Genomic DNA, 17,902 nt, shown 5'->3' on the forward strand with positions numbered 1-17,902 from the left:
ATCAGACAGCTTAATTTAACAGTCTAAACATCTAGATTCACTAGTGCTTATAGACCAAAGAATGAACAGCATTCAACTAATTAAATGTTACCCAATCGAAAGTCAGGTATAATAGCATTAAGCCTATTTCAATGTGGTTAACTCAATCAAAAGGAACTGAATAATTGTATAGATTTTTTCTCAACTGTATCATATGTTCATTACACAATGCTATTTATTACAAAACGCCTATTGATTTTGCTTGTTCATGCTCTACTTTAAATGTTTTGTAATGTTTGTTTAAGCATATATATAATTACCCATTTAAAAATTTTTCAAGAATTAAAGTTATTTCTCTTATTAATGATGCTTTGATACGCCAACGAGAAGTGCAGTAATAACTTTATAAAAAGGAATATTTGGAATCTCTATTAATAAATATATTCCCTGAAAAAAGATTTTTTTGTAATAATAATCAGAATAACAAAATATTCTTTTTATCAAGAGATTAGGGGACTTTTCACTGCGGAAATTTGTAAGAAGTATGCTTTGAAAATTGTTTTCAGCTAGGCAATGGAATAAATTAAAATATAATAAACTGATTTTCAAAAGTATTTTTAGCTAGCTCCTGAGATAAATCAAAATATAAGAAGCATATTTTGAAAATTATTTTTAGCTATCTAATAGAATAAATTGAAATATAATAAGCTCATTTTGAAAATTGTATTCGTCTAGTTAATGAAATAAATTTAAAAAAGAAATATAATAAATTCATTTTGAAAGTTATTTTTATCCATTCCAAATAGAAATAAATTAAAATATAACATACTCATTTTGAAAATAATTTTTGCTAATGGAATAAATCAAAATATAATAAGCTCATTTTGAAAAGTATTTCAGCTAAAAATGGAATAAACTAAAATATAACAAGCTCAGTTTGAAAATTATTTTTAGATAGCTAATAAAACAAATCAAAATATAATAGGTATATTTTGAAAATTTTTAGTTTGGTAATAGGAAGAAAAAAAATCAAAATTTTGAAAAAAAATCTTTTATTGTAGTACAGCTAGAGAACAATAAAAAAATTTTTTTTCCGAAGATATATGAAACAAAATGGTGGCTGTTCAGTTTCTCTTCGATGAAACCTTTCTCCTACGTTCAAACTAACGGCACCTACTGTTTGCAATTAATATTTTTCAGAATATGTGTATAGGTATATTTTTGTTTTTGTTATTATTAAACTATTTTTTATAAAAACAGCAACTTTTTTAAGAAGAAAAATTTAAATTTATAAATAAATCAGCTAGAAGTTAAAAATAATAACACTATTCAACGTATTTTCATTCATTAGAGTGACTTTAAACGCACGGTTTAAATTTGAATCTACTCAGGGAAAATTTGCTTATCTGACTTGAAAAACTGTAATTTTTGAGAAGTATGCTTTTGAAGTTTTCTGGATCAATGATGTGCAAAGTTGTGCAATAATTCAGAAATCGAATACTTAGATTAACTTATAAGATAGATTTGTTCGAGTGATGAGTTCTTAGATATCCTTATATCACTGAGGTACTCATTTAGAACATTTTTTTCAAGCTATGAGCTCGGTTGGCTTGAAAAATTTAGTTTTCGAGAAATACGCTTTTTAAGTTTTCTGGATAGACGTAATAAATTGTGAGAATCTATGAAATAATTCAGAATTCGAGTGCATAAATAACCCTATAAAGGGATTTGTACAAATGATGCGTTCTTAGATATTCTTATAACACTTATAGAAGAGTTTTTTCAGATTATGAATTCGGCTGATTTGAATAGTGTAGTTTTCGAGAAATTCGCTTGTAAAGTTTTCTGGATACACTTTTAGAAGTTATGCAGTAATTCAGAATTCAAGTATTTAAATTTTTAGACATCATTTAACTTTCAATAGCTGAAGAAAAAAAAAATTTTCTTTCAAAATTTTCGAGTTGTTTTGTCTCTTAACTTCATTTTCTTTCGATGAATAAATTTGTAATCCTTGGAATTTCCTTCAGAATTTGAAATTTCCTTCCAAATTAAAAAATATTATTTTATTAATAATAATAATAGCAATAACAGCAATAAACATTGTTTTGATTTAAAAAATCTAATCATATCTTTTAACTCTTGATATACAAAATCTTATTTGTCCGATGATTTACATGAGGAGTTATTTCAAATAACTTCTCTTAACCTTATTAAAAACAGCGCATAAATTAAAACGTAACGACAGTCCGACTGTTATCCCGAAACATTATGCAAACAAACCATTTTTTAAATCTTCTGTTGATTCCCGCATTGATATCTACACAAAACGAATTTTACAAATTCGATCTATAGGAAATTAGAACGCCATTTCAAAAAGAAGGAAAGGGAAGGGGTACGGCAAAGTAGTTTCTAATTCAAAATCAGAGTTTTCTTTTCTTTTTTAGTATGTGATACATTTACAAAGTTTATTTATAGCATTTATGCATAGCACTAAAGTGTTGCCAACTAAGAAAAAAAATAGTCGTAATTTTGGTGCCACGTAAGGCAAATGTGTATTTATGATTTTCTTTTTATTAAAAAAAATCAAGTCAATCATCCAATTTTATATAAAACACTACATTTGGACTTTATTTATTTATTATTTATTTCAAGGAGTTAATTTGTATGACCTCTTTCTAACATTTTTATCTCAACCCTGTTAAAACAACGAATAAATTAAAACATAACTGGAACCGCACCGTTATCACGAAACATTATATCAAGCTATTTTCTAATTCTACTTTTGACACAGCCTATGATTAATTCCTGAATTATTATCTCCACATTTTCCATGGATTTCACAAATTCGATCTCGAGGAAAATTAGAACGTAATTTCAAAAAGAAAAGAAAAAGAAAGACACAGCGAAATAATTTAATTAATCTCTCAACTAGTTAACTCAGAAACTTACGAAAATTTGCAGACTGCACAAAATAAATTCACTCTAATTAAATACACAACAACCACAAACTGTTTGGCGATAATCTGCGCCTTGGATTGAATCAGTTTATTTGAGTAATAACAAGTTGTCAAAGTATAATTGAGGAATGAAATATACTTGAGAACTTGGCATAGAATATTTTGTTCTATGTCCGAAGTTGCCGATTTAGTCACGCTATCAAGATTTTCCTTCATTTTGGTTGGAAAGAAAAAAATAAATAAAACAAATAAAAGTAGAAAATGGGAGGTACTTCAGCACAAAGGCGGTGCCTAGGCTACGTTCAAAACCTGTTATGGCAATTGTTTTTCCCTCTTCATGTAAAGAAAAAAGTGATAAGTATTTTTCATGAAGAAGATTGGTTGCTTTTAGATTTTTTAGATAAGAGACCACGACTTGATATAAACTTAGATAAAATTTTACAAATCTATTATTTTTTATTTATACCTATAGCATTTTGTCACGTTATGATATTTGATCAAAAGTTTGTTTTTTTTTCTTCCGCTCTTTAAGTACACGTTTGCTTCGAAAATTTCACTTATTTATTTAATAAAATGAAAATCATCATCGCATGAAATAACGCAATTAGTAAATAATATGTAATCGTTATAATTGCTGCACGTTTATAACAGTTATTTCAAGCTGTAAAAAATTTTATATCAATTTACGGTAAAAAGTATCGGCTCTTTAAAAGGCATTATCCGTAAAATCCATTTTTTTCGTAAAATTTCATACCGTAATTTTTGTAGTAATATTTTTAGTACTTCAGTGATTTTTTTAGTAAATGCTACTGTAAAAAATATGGTATTTCAGATTCTTTGTGCCGTAAAATTTTATATCAAAAGTGAATTTTATTGTAAAAAGTACCGGAACTTAGGGTGTTGGTACTTAGCAAACTTTTTCTATACTAATTATGAAATGAAGCAAAATGTCAATAAAAAAAGAGTCATAAATTTGTGCAAATAAAAGCATTTTCAGTATTATTTTAAATATTATTGACACAAATTCTTGGAAAAAAACTTCGCTGTATAGTTTGCAAAATTTAAAAATTATTTCTTGATTTAAATGAATTTCCTTTTGGTGCAAAAATTTTCGCCAAATAGGTAAACAACTCTAAAACGTTGACAGACGGTTATAATGAATACGTATTTCATAAATGGTGAATCTCCCTTTTTTAATTAATGTGTTGTATTTTATTGAAGCTCAAAGCGAACATGATTTTCGTATAATCAATTGATCTATTTACGCAAATACTGTACTGCATATATCCATAAAAATAAACAAATAAACGAAAATAAAAGCATTTTAATGATGTTTTTGGAAAATTTAAAGAGTTGAAAAGTTTTTTAGAAATATTTTAGCTTTTTGTCGGTTTTAAAGTCCTAATAATTATTTACTTTAAGATGGTATTTATGTAATATCAAATTATAGATTTACTTCAAGATTAAGACAGTTTTTTATTTTATTTTTCTCTTCGGTGGAAGAACTTCCGTTTTTCGACAATAAAATCTCATATCTTAATAATTATTTCGCAATTAAGTTTAGATTCCATAAAATCTAACACAGTTTTAATTTTTATTCCAGCTGCGTCAGAAATCACGATTTTTCAAAAACATTGTGCTACCGGTTAACATTTTACCCATTCATATTGTCGGTTTTGTTTCCTAATTACGAATTACAACACCGTAAGTAAATTTTTTATAATATTTGTGTTGCAGTAATTTTTTCCCCTTGTTTTTTATTTCAAATGTATTTTTTAAATTACTTATCTGACTGCTTTTGTTTAAAAAAATTTTAAAGCTTCTAACCAAAACTTAGAAAATCTTGCTATATTCGTGATATATATATATATATATATATATATATATATATATATATATATATATATATATATATATATATATATATATATATATATATATATATATATATATATATATATATATTATATATATATATATATATATATATATATATATATATATATATATATATATATATATATATATATATATATATATATATATATATATATATATATATATATATATATATATATATATAATGTAATAATATATTACCAAACCAATAGTTTAAAAAGAAACTACACGAAACAGTAATCAGTTTTGGCTGATAATCAGTAATATTATCGAAACTTTACAACGCAATATCACAGCCTTATTTCACAATGATTTGAAAAATACATTCAAATGTGCTAATAATTATATACAAACTTATTTTTAGTATGCACTGTAATTGGAAGAAAAAAATTATGTAACTATTCAGTTACTAAAAATCAATGATTACTTGAATGTTTTTCAACAAACAATTTTAATTTTTCGAGAATTTAATCATGACGATCATAATCAGGCCATTTTTCCATTATTTATTTATCAAAATTATGTTAAATCTCATATATTATACCAAAAATCAATTGCTAAAGCAGAAAGTTGGATTTACTGGAAAAAATCTTTTGCAAAAACTTTATCAAGTCTTCTTCGCCAGCAAAAGTTGTCTTAGTTCAATTGCGAATTACTGTTGTTTAGAAAAATAAATATTTGTGTTTTCTTGATTCTAAAAACTTTAAAAGATATCCCTTATTTATCTTTATTTTTATTAAATAATATTTCTAATGAATTTTGGAAACTTATTTACCGTGGTTTTTAATGATAAGGATTTTTAATGATTGTTAAAATTAGACTTTTTATACGTTTGTCAAGATTTTGCTGCATAAAAGAAAATGGAAACTAATAAGACACTCTTTTAACTATTTTTAAGGAAATAATTGCATGCGCACCACGAGAAAAAATATCGAGGCAAGAAAAGAAAACGAAAAGAACCCGCTTAAATATTTTAGCACAGTCCATTTTTTTAAAGATAACTTTTAAACTAAGAAAATATTAAGGCTCATTACACAACAATTTTAAGATGACTATACAAATTAAGTGGCTGATTCTTCTTCACTTAGCGATTCAATCTCAAATATATTCGTTATATTCAACTTACAATCTTCAATATCATTAATAGTTTTTAAAAGGTTTACATAATGGTTCAACATAAATGCAATTTAAGAACACTTTAAATCAATTTCTTTAGAATGAAGTTAAAATTGAGGATCACATTACCTGATTTCTTTTTATTTTACATGAAAACTGTTATTTGTAAAATTCTATTTTTAACCAAAAATATGTTTTTAAAAAAATTTAAGTGTGTTATTCCGTGAGAAAGAAGATATCAAATCAATCATTCCCATTTGCATTTTTCTAAGTTGCTTCCTTTTAAATCCTTCAAAATATCACAAATTAAATAAAAAATAATAATTACAATTAAATTTAATTTTAAAAATTGTTTTTAAAAATATTTAAATCAATCAATGCTATTTTTACGCATTGAGATGTTCTAATTCCTTAAATATGTTTTTCCTGCACAACTCAAATACAAACGATAAGAATTCGTCTTTTTCAAAGCATTGATAGCGCCATCTATTGGACGTCACTAAAATAAACAAAGTAAAGGATTGCTTTTGAAATTGTAAAATAAACAATAGCGTGAGAAATTCAATGTGCTCTTAAAGAAAAGAAAATTTATGTTAAAAAAAAGTATTAGGAGGGGGTGACTGAGGATGAAAGAATAATTTAAATTCTAACAATACAATACAATAATTAGAATACTATTTCTTATTTTAAACGTTACTTATTTGGCAGTATATTAATAGCAATATTGACCAAAATTGTCTAATTATCCTCTTCTTATATTTCTTAAAATTTCTATGCAGTATTTTTCAAAAAAGCAGTATCTATTGTAAAATTTTCAGCATATTCATATTTTTCCAAATTACAAATATACTTAGCATTACATGCAAAACTCATACCATAATCAGTTTTGAGAATATAGGAATATGGGTCTATGCGGGAGTAGGGTGTATGCAATTTGATTATTTTTGCTAACAAGGGATAAGAGTTGAGTGAGCAATGCAGCTTTAGGCATTAAAATATTGGAAAAGGCCTTTTTCAGTTTTTTTAATGCAATATAAAAAAATGCAATTTGCAATGAAAGATGAATTCAAGCGCTCAGAAAAAATTGCAAAATATTTCTTTGGAGAATTCCATACATGAAGAGTTTTGAACACAAAAGGAAAATATAGAAAATTCCTAAAGAATATTTTGCTCAAAATTTGCAAAAAAAAATTTGGGGTTTCGGACTGAATGGGTTTAATCAAGTTTATCTTCAGAAATTTTTACTACTTTCTGAGAGATATTCATTTTTAAAAACAAGTAATAAATTTAAATTAAATTTTAATTTTGCAGTAAAATTAAATTTACATTAAAGTACTTTTACACAATTTCTTAATTAAACTAATCGAAGTAGAGGAAAAAAAATGTGAAATGAAATATAGTTCCAAAATTAAGGATTTCTTAATTATATTTTTAATTATTCTGAAAATGGATAGAGCAATTTGTAAGAAAACAATAAAAATTTGTGATATTTTAATTTCGGGTCATGTAGAAAGGATTACCGGGAGGAACAAATGTTTCGTTGTTTTTATACAAATACTGGATATTTTTCTATTTTTTATTTTATAAGAGTCGTTAAACAGCCGATCCAATTTCGGATTTGCGACTACTAATGTTCAACTCCACAACCTTGTAATTTTGAGCCAATCCAGAAGACAAGGAAACTCCTCGACCCCCTGAGGTATAATTTGCAATGTGAATAAAGAGGACTTCGTGACTCGGCAGATTTAACGTGCATCATTCACCATTTACTACACTAGCAGTCTTCGGCCGGTGGGGTTCAAACCCACGACCTCTTTGTACATGGGCCTAATGTGCTACCAACCAGGCTATCCCGGCTCTACTTGATCTTGCCAAATTAACTTGATCAATATTGCTTGATCAGCTATGCTTGATCTTTTCAAATTCGGATGTTCAGGTTCGAATCCCAGCAATGGCAGGTTGATTCGAAATCCGCATCCGGCTTGCAACGACCACAGTGCTGACATAAACTATCCTCAGTGGTAGTGGGATCATGGGTTAGAATCCCCTTGCCGTTAGGCTAACTGTGTAAGGTTTTTGTGGTTTTCCTCTCTATGTAAAGCAAATGCGGATTGGGTAAATCAAAAAGTCCTCCACGAAGGCAAATTTTTGGTTGGAACCCTCAGTGCTATAGAAAAAAAAGACCTAAATAATACTTAGTGCAGGGTGATAGTAAGTGAATTGAAAACAATAGGAAAGACATGGAGAGAGGCAAAATAATCTGGCCACAAATAGAATGAGATGGAAAGCTATGATAGAAGCCTTATGCTTCAATTCAGAGTGAAGAAGAATATGTATGCAAGTATGTAAGAACACTCATTGAGTATGCTCTTCCTATATATTTAAGAAAACGTAATTTAAAAAGATAATGAAAATGGTAAGCAGGAATTCAGAAATTCTTTTCTTTTAAGTTTATAGAAATAAACACATTTAAAAAGTGAAATCTAAAGTAGTATAAGGAAATTTAAAAAAACAAATTGAAAATAACAGCTGATATATAGGTTTATTACAAACTAACCACGAAAATTCGACAAAAAAAATTTTTTTTTGTTGACAAAAATGATTTGATACCAATTACATCTTCAACAGCCCCAGTAAAAACTGTCTATTAATAAAACTGTTTGACAGTTAATACTGGGACAGTTAAACTGTCCCAGTATTAACTATCAAAATGCACTGTAAAGAAACACTTAGAGCACAGCCCTTCAAATTTATCCTTTTTAATTCCTGCTTGACTTATGTCAATATTGATTTATGTCAATAGAAAGGCGTTTTAAAAGTATAAATGCTTTCTAATAGCTTTAAAAATATTATTTCGAAAACTATGTTCCTATATACAACGAAATATATCTAAGCAGTTTAACTTGTATTCACCTGACATAGAAATCAAGAAAGAATAATCATTGATAAGTACGTGCAATAACTTCGGATTAAATCGGTATCATCAAGAATTATCACGTCACAGATATCATATTTTAAACAAAATTCTTAATGCTTAATAGCAATCCTACATTGTAAAAAATTTGGTGTAATATCCATGAGAATTGAAAAACTCTAAGCATTGTGTGAATTGAATTGACGTTAAAAAAAAAAATTAAAAAATTATGTGAATAATTATTATACATACACATTTTAAAGAGTGTAATTAAATCTTAGCAAGAATAATAAAAATAGATTTTACTGTTGAGTGCTGCTAGTTTTACCATAATTTGATTAGGAATGTTTTACAGTGTAGAATTAGCTATCGATTCCAGTATCTGCGGAAGAACAAGTTCCAAGATCATAGTCGATTATCTGCTATGGATTGAGTTGACAAACTGATCATAGCTCATTTAATGCCAAGTAAGTTTCAATCTTCTTTTACTGATATGTTGATTGTGGTCGATTATTTGCCAAGTAATTTTAATCTTGTTGCTGGATTGACTTAACAAACTACTCATGTAAACTGTTATAAAAGATATGTATGCTTTTCAGTTGTATGATAAATATATTTATGCTCTTAATAAGATTTACTTAAATTTGTGAATCGTGATAGATAATTTTATAATATTTAACTTCTATTCACTTCGGTTTTGTTAAATTTCTAAATTAGAAAAATATTTCTTGCTGATTATTTAAGTTATTTATTACTGTAAAAGCTATTGTAAAAACTATTTAAGGTGATATATTTTCAAATTTGCTCACTACTCAAGGAACTATAGAACTTATACTTTGTATACTATAAATTTGATTTTGTAATGATAGTGAAATTGGCCTATACCACGGGAGAAACTACCACGGGAGATTGGCCTGTACCACAAGTTCTATCTCCCCTGTATAGGTGCTCTAAAATTTAAAGTTTAGAGAACAGTGAGTTCATGTAAGCCTAAAGTGAACCATTAAGTAAGTTTGAAATGCTGCAAAATGCAACTGAAAATGCTGAAGAAGGACGCTATGCCACTGGAGAAACTTTTTATGTCAAGTTCTATTTCCCCCTTCATTGGTGTTACAAAATACAAAGTTAAGGGAACAGCGAGTTCAGGTTAACCTAAAGTGAACCATGAAGCTTGAAATTCTGAAAAAAAATGTTGAAATGAGGAAAGGCCTCTTATGACAGCGTCGTGGGAGAAACTTTTCATGTATAGTTCTATTTCCCCTTAATTATTATTCTAAAATTTAAAGTTTAAAGTACAGTGAGTTCAGGTGAACCTTGAAATTTGAAGAGCTGAAATTTTTTTTTATGAAATATCAAAATTCAAACAAACTGTTGCGGAATAACTTCCACGCTGCGTAATTTTAATTCTGGCATAATTAATTTGTGTGTTGAAATTTTGAAATTTTTTTTTCAGTTTTGAAACTTTATGGTTTTTTTCTAGAATTGACTAATCTCACTTTTTCTATACTTTAAATTTTAAATTGCTTATGACGGTAAAGGAGAATTTGCAGTTAAGAATTTCGCCCGTGGTATAGCTTCCTTTTAATAGAGTAATGTAAACAGAAATTGTTAATTAAGCTGAAAAAGTAAAATAAAAGTTCAACGTTTCTTCCTTTTATCCACACTTCTCTGACGAAAAGAGAATTTTATTTTTTTGATAATTTCCATAAATAAATAAAATATTACCAGTTCGAATGGACATTTTATATTACTAAAGAGCAAGTTTCGTAAAAATTTGAATGATAAAAAAGCTCAAAAGCTGTTCAATGCTATTATAAAAACAAAAAAAGAACAATTATTTAAATTCTTTGAAGGTCAGCTTAGAAATTCCTTTGTTAGTCTGCTTAAAAAACAGATAAACATTTTAAACCAGTTCGTATACGTCGGAATTCTGTTAAAATGTAAGTTGAAAGAACAACAAGCAACATATGTTTCAAAATGTTACTTTAGTTTCTGTTCGAGAAGAGTCTTGTGTTAACGCTTTTTTAACGTCAAAAGTAACTAATGTGACACTTCAACACTGGAGGTAGTTTTTCTTTTAGTTTTTCGTAATATGGGTGGTCTTTTTTTCTACTTTATGATAGTCTTACCCGAGTTAATTTAAGGATGTTTCTTTTTTTTTGCATCTAAAGTTTCCAATTCGGAAGTTAAGAAATGAAAGACATAGAATAAGAAATCCTTTCTTGTCCTTATGATATATGCTCAGTCGTAAAATTTCTGGCGAAATAATGTTTCTTCTGGCGACCGCCAACTTCAGCAGAAAATATTTTATGCTAACTTGGTCTGATGCGCGTTTTTGGCCTTGCTTTTATGGATAAGGCTACTCAACAATTAAAAAAAAATATCGATGTATGGTTTTTAAATGGAATCTTTAATCAATGTCACTCGCGACATTATTATTCGCATAAATCTATGAATTAGCTTCCTAACTTTCTTTCGTAAGTATAAAAGAGGATTTATAATTTGCTTGTTTTTGCTGACAAGAGGGAAGGGGCAGTTCAAAAATATGCTTACGTAATATTCGAACGCCCCTTCATAGTGAAATATCATTGACACAGTGCTTATTTTCTTTATTCACATTTATTTATTTATTTTTGCAAATTTATCGGATAATTACAATGAGCAATGTTTACACTCAATACTGTCTATTTTTGTCAATCATTATTTTTGAAATTGATAACCATTTCTCGAGATTTAGGTGCTGAACTGTGGACTGGTTCGTGAGGTCATTGCTTTTGAAACATAGTTATTCACACAAGAAGGAATTTAATTCCATTTGCAATTATCAAATTTAATTTATTTCTTTAAGGGCACTACAATACTCCTTATTTATGCTTTTTCTTCAGCAACTGCATCGAAAATAAATGTTTTTCTAAATAAATATTCGATTTAATAATTTACTGCAAAAAGTAGTTATTTAAACTAAAAAAAAGTCAAAATGATGTACTTCAAATTTTTGGAGTGGTAGCGTATGTGGGAGATTGCAAAATTTTTTTATTTTGTAAAATTTTAAAATTTTGTTAAACTATCATCCACCTTATTTCAGTATCAGTTTTAGTTTTTAGTAGTTTTAGTTTCTATCCTATAGCTGATCCAAAGGCAGCAAGGAACCTATCTTCACTTAAAAACGGGACCAGTTTACTGTCGAAAAGTGCCTACACATATATGCAGTGCCTATATATATATATATATATATATATATATATATATATATATATATATATATATATATATATATATATATATATATATATATATATATATATATATATATATATATATATATATATACATATATATACATATATATATATATATATATATATATATATATATATATATATATATATATATATATATATATATATATATATATATATATATATATATATATATAATAAATAAATAAATACAAGAAAACACTAAGAAAGTTAAGAAAAACAATAAGTATCAATAAGTCTAAGGGCAAATCCGTGGTTAAAATTATCTGCTAAAATTTTTTCTTTGTTAATTTTTCCATGTGCAAATCCATTTCGGGCAAATCCGTGTTAAAATTATCTATTAAAATTTTTTCTTTGATAATTTAAATAATTTTTCTATGTGCTAATCCATATTGTGCAAATCCACGGCTAAAATTATTTGCAAAGCAGGCAATTTATGTTTCTCTTTTCTATTTTATATTTTTTCTTAAATAAACATCTATCTTCTAAAACTATTTATAATCAATTTTTAAAATTATCCAGTATAATATTACCTTGCGCACATCCATTTCGGGCCCATCCTTGGTAACTAACAAATCAAAACCCAGAATAACAAATCACTTCAGCAGTGCAGTAAGAACGACACTTTAAAACCCTCTTGTTACACTCAATTTGCGCTTTTGTTTTCATCTTTTGTTTTCATATTTTGTAATCTGGCAATCTCTCTGCGAAAACATTTTTAAATCATTCTTGAAAAATAACAGTCCATGTAAGTTGTTATGATTTTGCTACTCGCTTTATAGTCCCCCATTTTTAATGTTTTTTATTTTTATTTTATGATCTGTTTTTACATGTTATTTTTACTTTTTATGATCTTTTTTTATGTAGTTATTTTATAAAAAAAAATTTTTTTGAGTGCTCCTCACACTATTGTATTAATAAATTTTGCTTTGGCTTTATTGATACAATATCAGAAGGCACTCTGTTTTGCGGATATAATCGTGTGGGCTGAAGAAAAGATTATATCTTTTTTTTTCCGGCTTTTTTTCCGGTTTTTTTATTAACAATTCATTTTTTTTTTAAATAAAATGTTGTTTGTTATTTTTTTACTTATTATTTCCCACCCCCTTTTTTTCATATGTCTATTATTTTTCTTTGTTTTATTCTTCATTTTGAACTTATATATACATATATATATATATATATATATATATATATATATATATATATATATATATATATATATATATATATATATATATATATATATATATATATATATATATATATATATATATATATATATTGTTGTATTTTTGGAAGATATGCATCGATATAAATTTAAATTTATGAAAATAAAATTTTAAGAAAATCATGCAAATGTCAGTATTCACCAAATATTTCAGGAATTCTATGTTAATATAAACATTTACAAATATTTTAGACATTTTATGTAAATGTCAACATGCAACACATGTATTTTAAGCATTTTTTTAATGAATGTACTAAACACTTGTCAAGTATTTCGTGTGAATGCCAACATTACCCAAATATTTCAAGCATTCTATGTTAATGTAATCATTCACCAAATATTTTAGACATTCTTTTAAGTATCAACATTCGTAAAATATTTCATGCACTCTTTGTGAATACCAGTATTTACCATGCATATCAATAGCGACATTAACCATAACTAACATTAATTACATAACTAAAAAATTTTCTTCTTTTAGGTAATAAGAATTTTTCTACAAAAACCGTTTAGTAAAAAAGTAAAGAAACGCATTTTCCTTCCTGGTCAAAAGTACTATTTAAACATCATTGCCAGCTGCAAACTTTATATCCAATATTTACTAATTATTTCAAGCATTCTATGTGAATGTAATCACATGGAATACTTTAAATAATTAGTAATATTTTAGACATTCTATGCAAATATCAACATTCGTAGAATATTTCACACACTCCACGTTAGTGTTTACATTTACCATGTATATCAATGTCGACATTAACCATAACAGTTTCATTACATAACAAACATTTTTTTTCCTTTTTGGTAATAAGAATTTGTTGGCAAAAACAGCTTAATAAAAAAAAATAAATCGACGCATTTTCCCTCCCGGGTCAAAAGTATTATTTAAACATCATTGCCGGCTGCAAACTTTATTTCCAACCCACAAACTTTCCTTAGAATCACGTTTTCCACTAAATACACCCATTTAGACTTAATTTCAAGAAACCCATTGTTTCAAGAAATAAAACATTAAAGAAAGAAGCCGGCATTTTTACCATACAAAAGTAATAAAATCGTTTCCATAATATATATATATTTTTTTAAAAGTTCACTTGGGTACTTTGTGCAGATGCTTGATGAGGAATACCCAAGTTCCGCCGCGGGGTTCCGAGTTCCGGCTAATTATGTCGGCCTATACATTGGCGTGCCGTGATCAGCCCACATTTCATCTACATATTCAAACATACCTATGTACCTGCAGGGGATAGGCGGACGCTGTGATGCACGCTTCAGTTTTCGCACTCATTTATAAAAAAGGAGACGCCCTAAACTCCCCGCAAACCGTCATCGAGTATCACTTTATGGTAGGACAGATCAACAATTGTTTCGAATTGCCCACCCCCCCTACCTAGTAGAGGCGATTGACGCCTCATGTTGTCTCCGCTTAGATTGAATAATAACGGTATTGAAAATGAAACTCTTAAATGTGTATACATCGGAATTGTGTAAATCTTAATTCAGAGAGCTACACGTTTCATGATCTTTGAGTTGAAACAAAGTAATTGTTTTGTAAACCCTTTAATATAAAGAAACCTTTTATGGTTTTTGAAATGAAGCGATTTGATTGTGTTGCAAGCATTTTATTAAAGAAACGTTTTATGAGTCTTTATTAGCGAATGAACCTGAACATTGAATTTTAATGAGACAAACTAAAGTTATTTAAATTGCTTCAGAGTATTGGAAGCGTTTTAGTAAAAAGACATTTTATGGTTTTTAAAATGAAGCTAAATAATTTTATTGTAAACACTTTATGTGTTTACAATACAATTATTAACCTTTTATGTTTTTTGAAAAGAAGCGATTTGATTGCGTTGTAAACATTTTATTAAAGAAACGTTTTATGAGTCTTTATTAGCGAATGAACCTGAACATTGAATTTTGATGAAATAAGCTAAAGTTGTTATTTAGATCGTTTCAGAGTATTGGAAACTTTTTAATAAAAAGACGCTTTATGGTTTTAAAAAGTGAAAAAAAAATAATTGTATTGTAAACACTTGATAATAAGAAACCTTTTATGGATTTTGAAATGACGCAATTTGACTGTATTGTAAGCATTCTAATTAAGAAACGTTTTAGGTGTCTTTATTGATGAATGAACCTGAATATTGAGTTTTAATGAAACAAACTAAAGTTGTTATTCAAATTGCTTCAGAGCATTGAAAGTGTTTTAGTAAAAAGACCTTTTCTTGTTTTTAAAAATGAAACAAAATAATTGTATAGTGAACCCTTTAATAAAGAAACCTTTTATGGTTTTTGAAATGAAACGATTTGATTGTGTTGCAAACATTTTATTAAGGAAGCGTTTATATGTCTTTATCTAAGAATGATCCTGAACATTGAATTTTAATGAGACAAACTAAAGTTATCTAAATTGTTTCAGAGTATTGGAAGCGTTTTAATAAAGAGACTTTTTATGGTTTGTAAAATGAAGCAAAATAATTGTATTGTAAACACTTTAGTAAAGAAACCTTTTATGTTTTTTGAAATGAAGCGATTTTATTGTGTGGTAAACATTTTATTAAAGAAACGTTTTATGTGTCTTTATTAATGAATAAACCTGAACATTCAATTTTAATGAGACAAACTAAAGTTATTTAAACTGTTTCAGAGCATTGGAAGCAGTTTAGTAAAAAGACTTTTTATGGTTTTTTAAAATGAAACAAAATAATTGTATTGTAAACACTTTAGTAAAGAAATCTTTTATGTTTTTTTGAAATGAAATTTTTTGATTGCATCATAAAAATTTTAATAAAAAAACTTTTTATGTGTCTTTATTAATGAATGAGCCTCAATATTGAATTTTAATGAAAGAAACTAAAGTTGTTATTCAAATTGTTTCAGAGTATTGAAAGCGTTTTCGTAAAAAGACGTTTTATGAGTTTTTATAATGGAACAAAATAATTGTATTGTAAACCCTTTAATAAAGAAACCTTTTATGGTTTTTGAAATGAAACGATTTGATTGCATCGTAAAAATTTTAATAACGAAACTTTTTATGTGTCTTCATTAATGAATGAGCCTGAATATTGAATTTTCATGAAAGAAACTAAAGTTGTTATTCAAATTGTTTCAGAGTATTGAAAGCGTTTTAGTAAAAAGACGTTTTATGAGTTTTTATAATGGAACAAAATAATTGTATTGTAAACCTCTTAATAAGGAAACCTTTTATGGTTTTTGAAATAAAACGATTTGATTGCATCGTAAAAATTTTAATAACGAAACTTTTTATGTGTCTTCATTTATGAATGAGCCTGAATATCGAATTTTCATGAAAGAAACTAAAGTTGTTATTCAAATTGTTTAAGAGTATTGAAAGCGATTTAATAAGAAGAAGCGTTTCAGTAAAAAGACTTTTTATGGTTTTTAAGATGTAACAAAATAATTGTATTGTAAGCCCTTTAATAAAGAAACCTTTTATGGTTTTTCAAATGAAGTGATTTGATTGTGTTGTAAATATTTTATTAAGAAAATGTTTTACGTGTCTTTATTTAAGAATGAACCTGAACATTGAATTTTATCGAGACAAACTAAAGTTACTTGAATTGTTTCAGAGTATTGGAAGCGTTTTAGTAAAAAGACTTTTTATGGTTTTTAAAATGAAACAAAATAATTGTATTGTAAACCCTTTAGTAAAGAAATCTTTTACGGTTTTTGAAATGGAGCGATTTGATTGTATTGTAAACATTCTAAAAAATAAATGTTTTATGTGTTTTAATTAATTAATGAACCTAAACATTGAAATTTAATGCGACAAACAAAAGTTGTTATTTAAATCGCTTCAGAGCATTTGAAGCGTTTTAGTAAAAAAACGTTTTATCGTTTTTGAAATGAAAAAAAATTGCATTGTAAATATTTTAATAAAGTAACGCTTTATCTGCTTTTATCATTGAATGAATCTGAACAATAATTTTAATCCAAAAAAAAAATCCCTTACTAAAGTTGTTATTTAAATTGTTTAAAAGTATTGGAAAGATTTTAGATAAAAGTGGATTTGTGATTTTTGTAATGAAATAATAATTGTTTTAAAAGGATTTCAACAAAGAAACGTTTTGTCTATATGCATGAACGTGTACATTAATTTTGAAGGGGGGGGGACTCAAGTTATTATTTAAATTGTTTAAAAGTATTGGAAAGGTTCATTTAAAGGAAGCTTTAAGGTTTATGAAATGAAAAAATAGTTGCATTGTAAACATTTCAGTAAAGAAACGTTTTGTCTTTTTGTCTTTATATATACATGAACCTGAACAATTATTTTGATGAGAAAAAAAAACTAAACTTGTTATTTAATTTGTCTAAAGGTATTGGAAAGGTTTTAATTAAAAGAAGATTTAAGGTTTTTGAAATAAAATAAAAATAATTGTATTGTTAACATTTTCATCACGAAACGCTTTATCTGTTTTTATTAATGAATGAACCTGAAAATTAAAATTTTATGAAACAAGCAAAATGTATCATTCAAATTGTTTAAAAGTTCTGGAAACTTTTTTTATGAAGATACATTTCA

At 26.7% G+C, this 17,902-nt stretch overlaps 1 protein-coding gene across 1 annotated transcript in view; it reads left to right on the forward strand.

The window, feature by feature from the left end:
• The first annotated feature begins 9,224 nt into the window (after window positions 1–9,224).
• LOC147803042 (uncharacterized) overlaps window positions 9,225–17,902 on the forward strand; it is a 43,986-nt gene continuing 35,308 nt past the window's right edge. The window contains exon 1 of the mRNA XM_087153103.1: window positions 9,225–9,332. The gene's annotated coding sequence lies outside the window, so the exon portion shown is untranslated. The remainder of the gene's footprint in view (window positions 9,333–17,902) is intronic.

The sequence above is a fragment of the Parasteatoda tepidariorum genome, chromosome 10 (assembly GCF_982258835.1).
Source record: "Parasteatoda tepidariorum strain Cologne lab strain chromosome 10, Ptep-v5.0, whole genome shotgun sequence".
Lineage (NCBI taxonomy): Eukaryota > Metazoa > Arthropoda > Arachnida > Araneae > Theridiidae > Parasteatoda > Parasteatoda tepidariorum.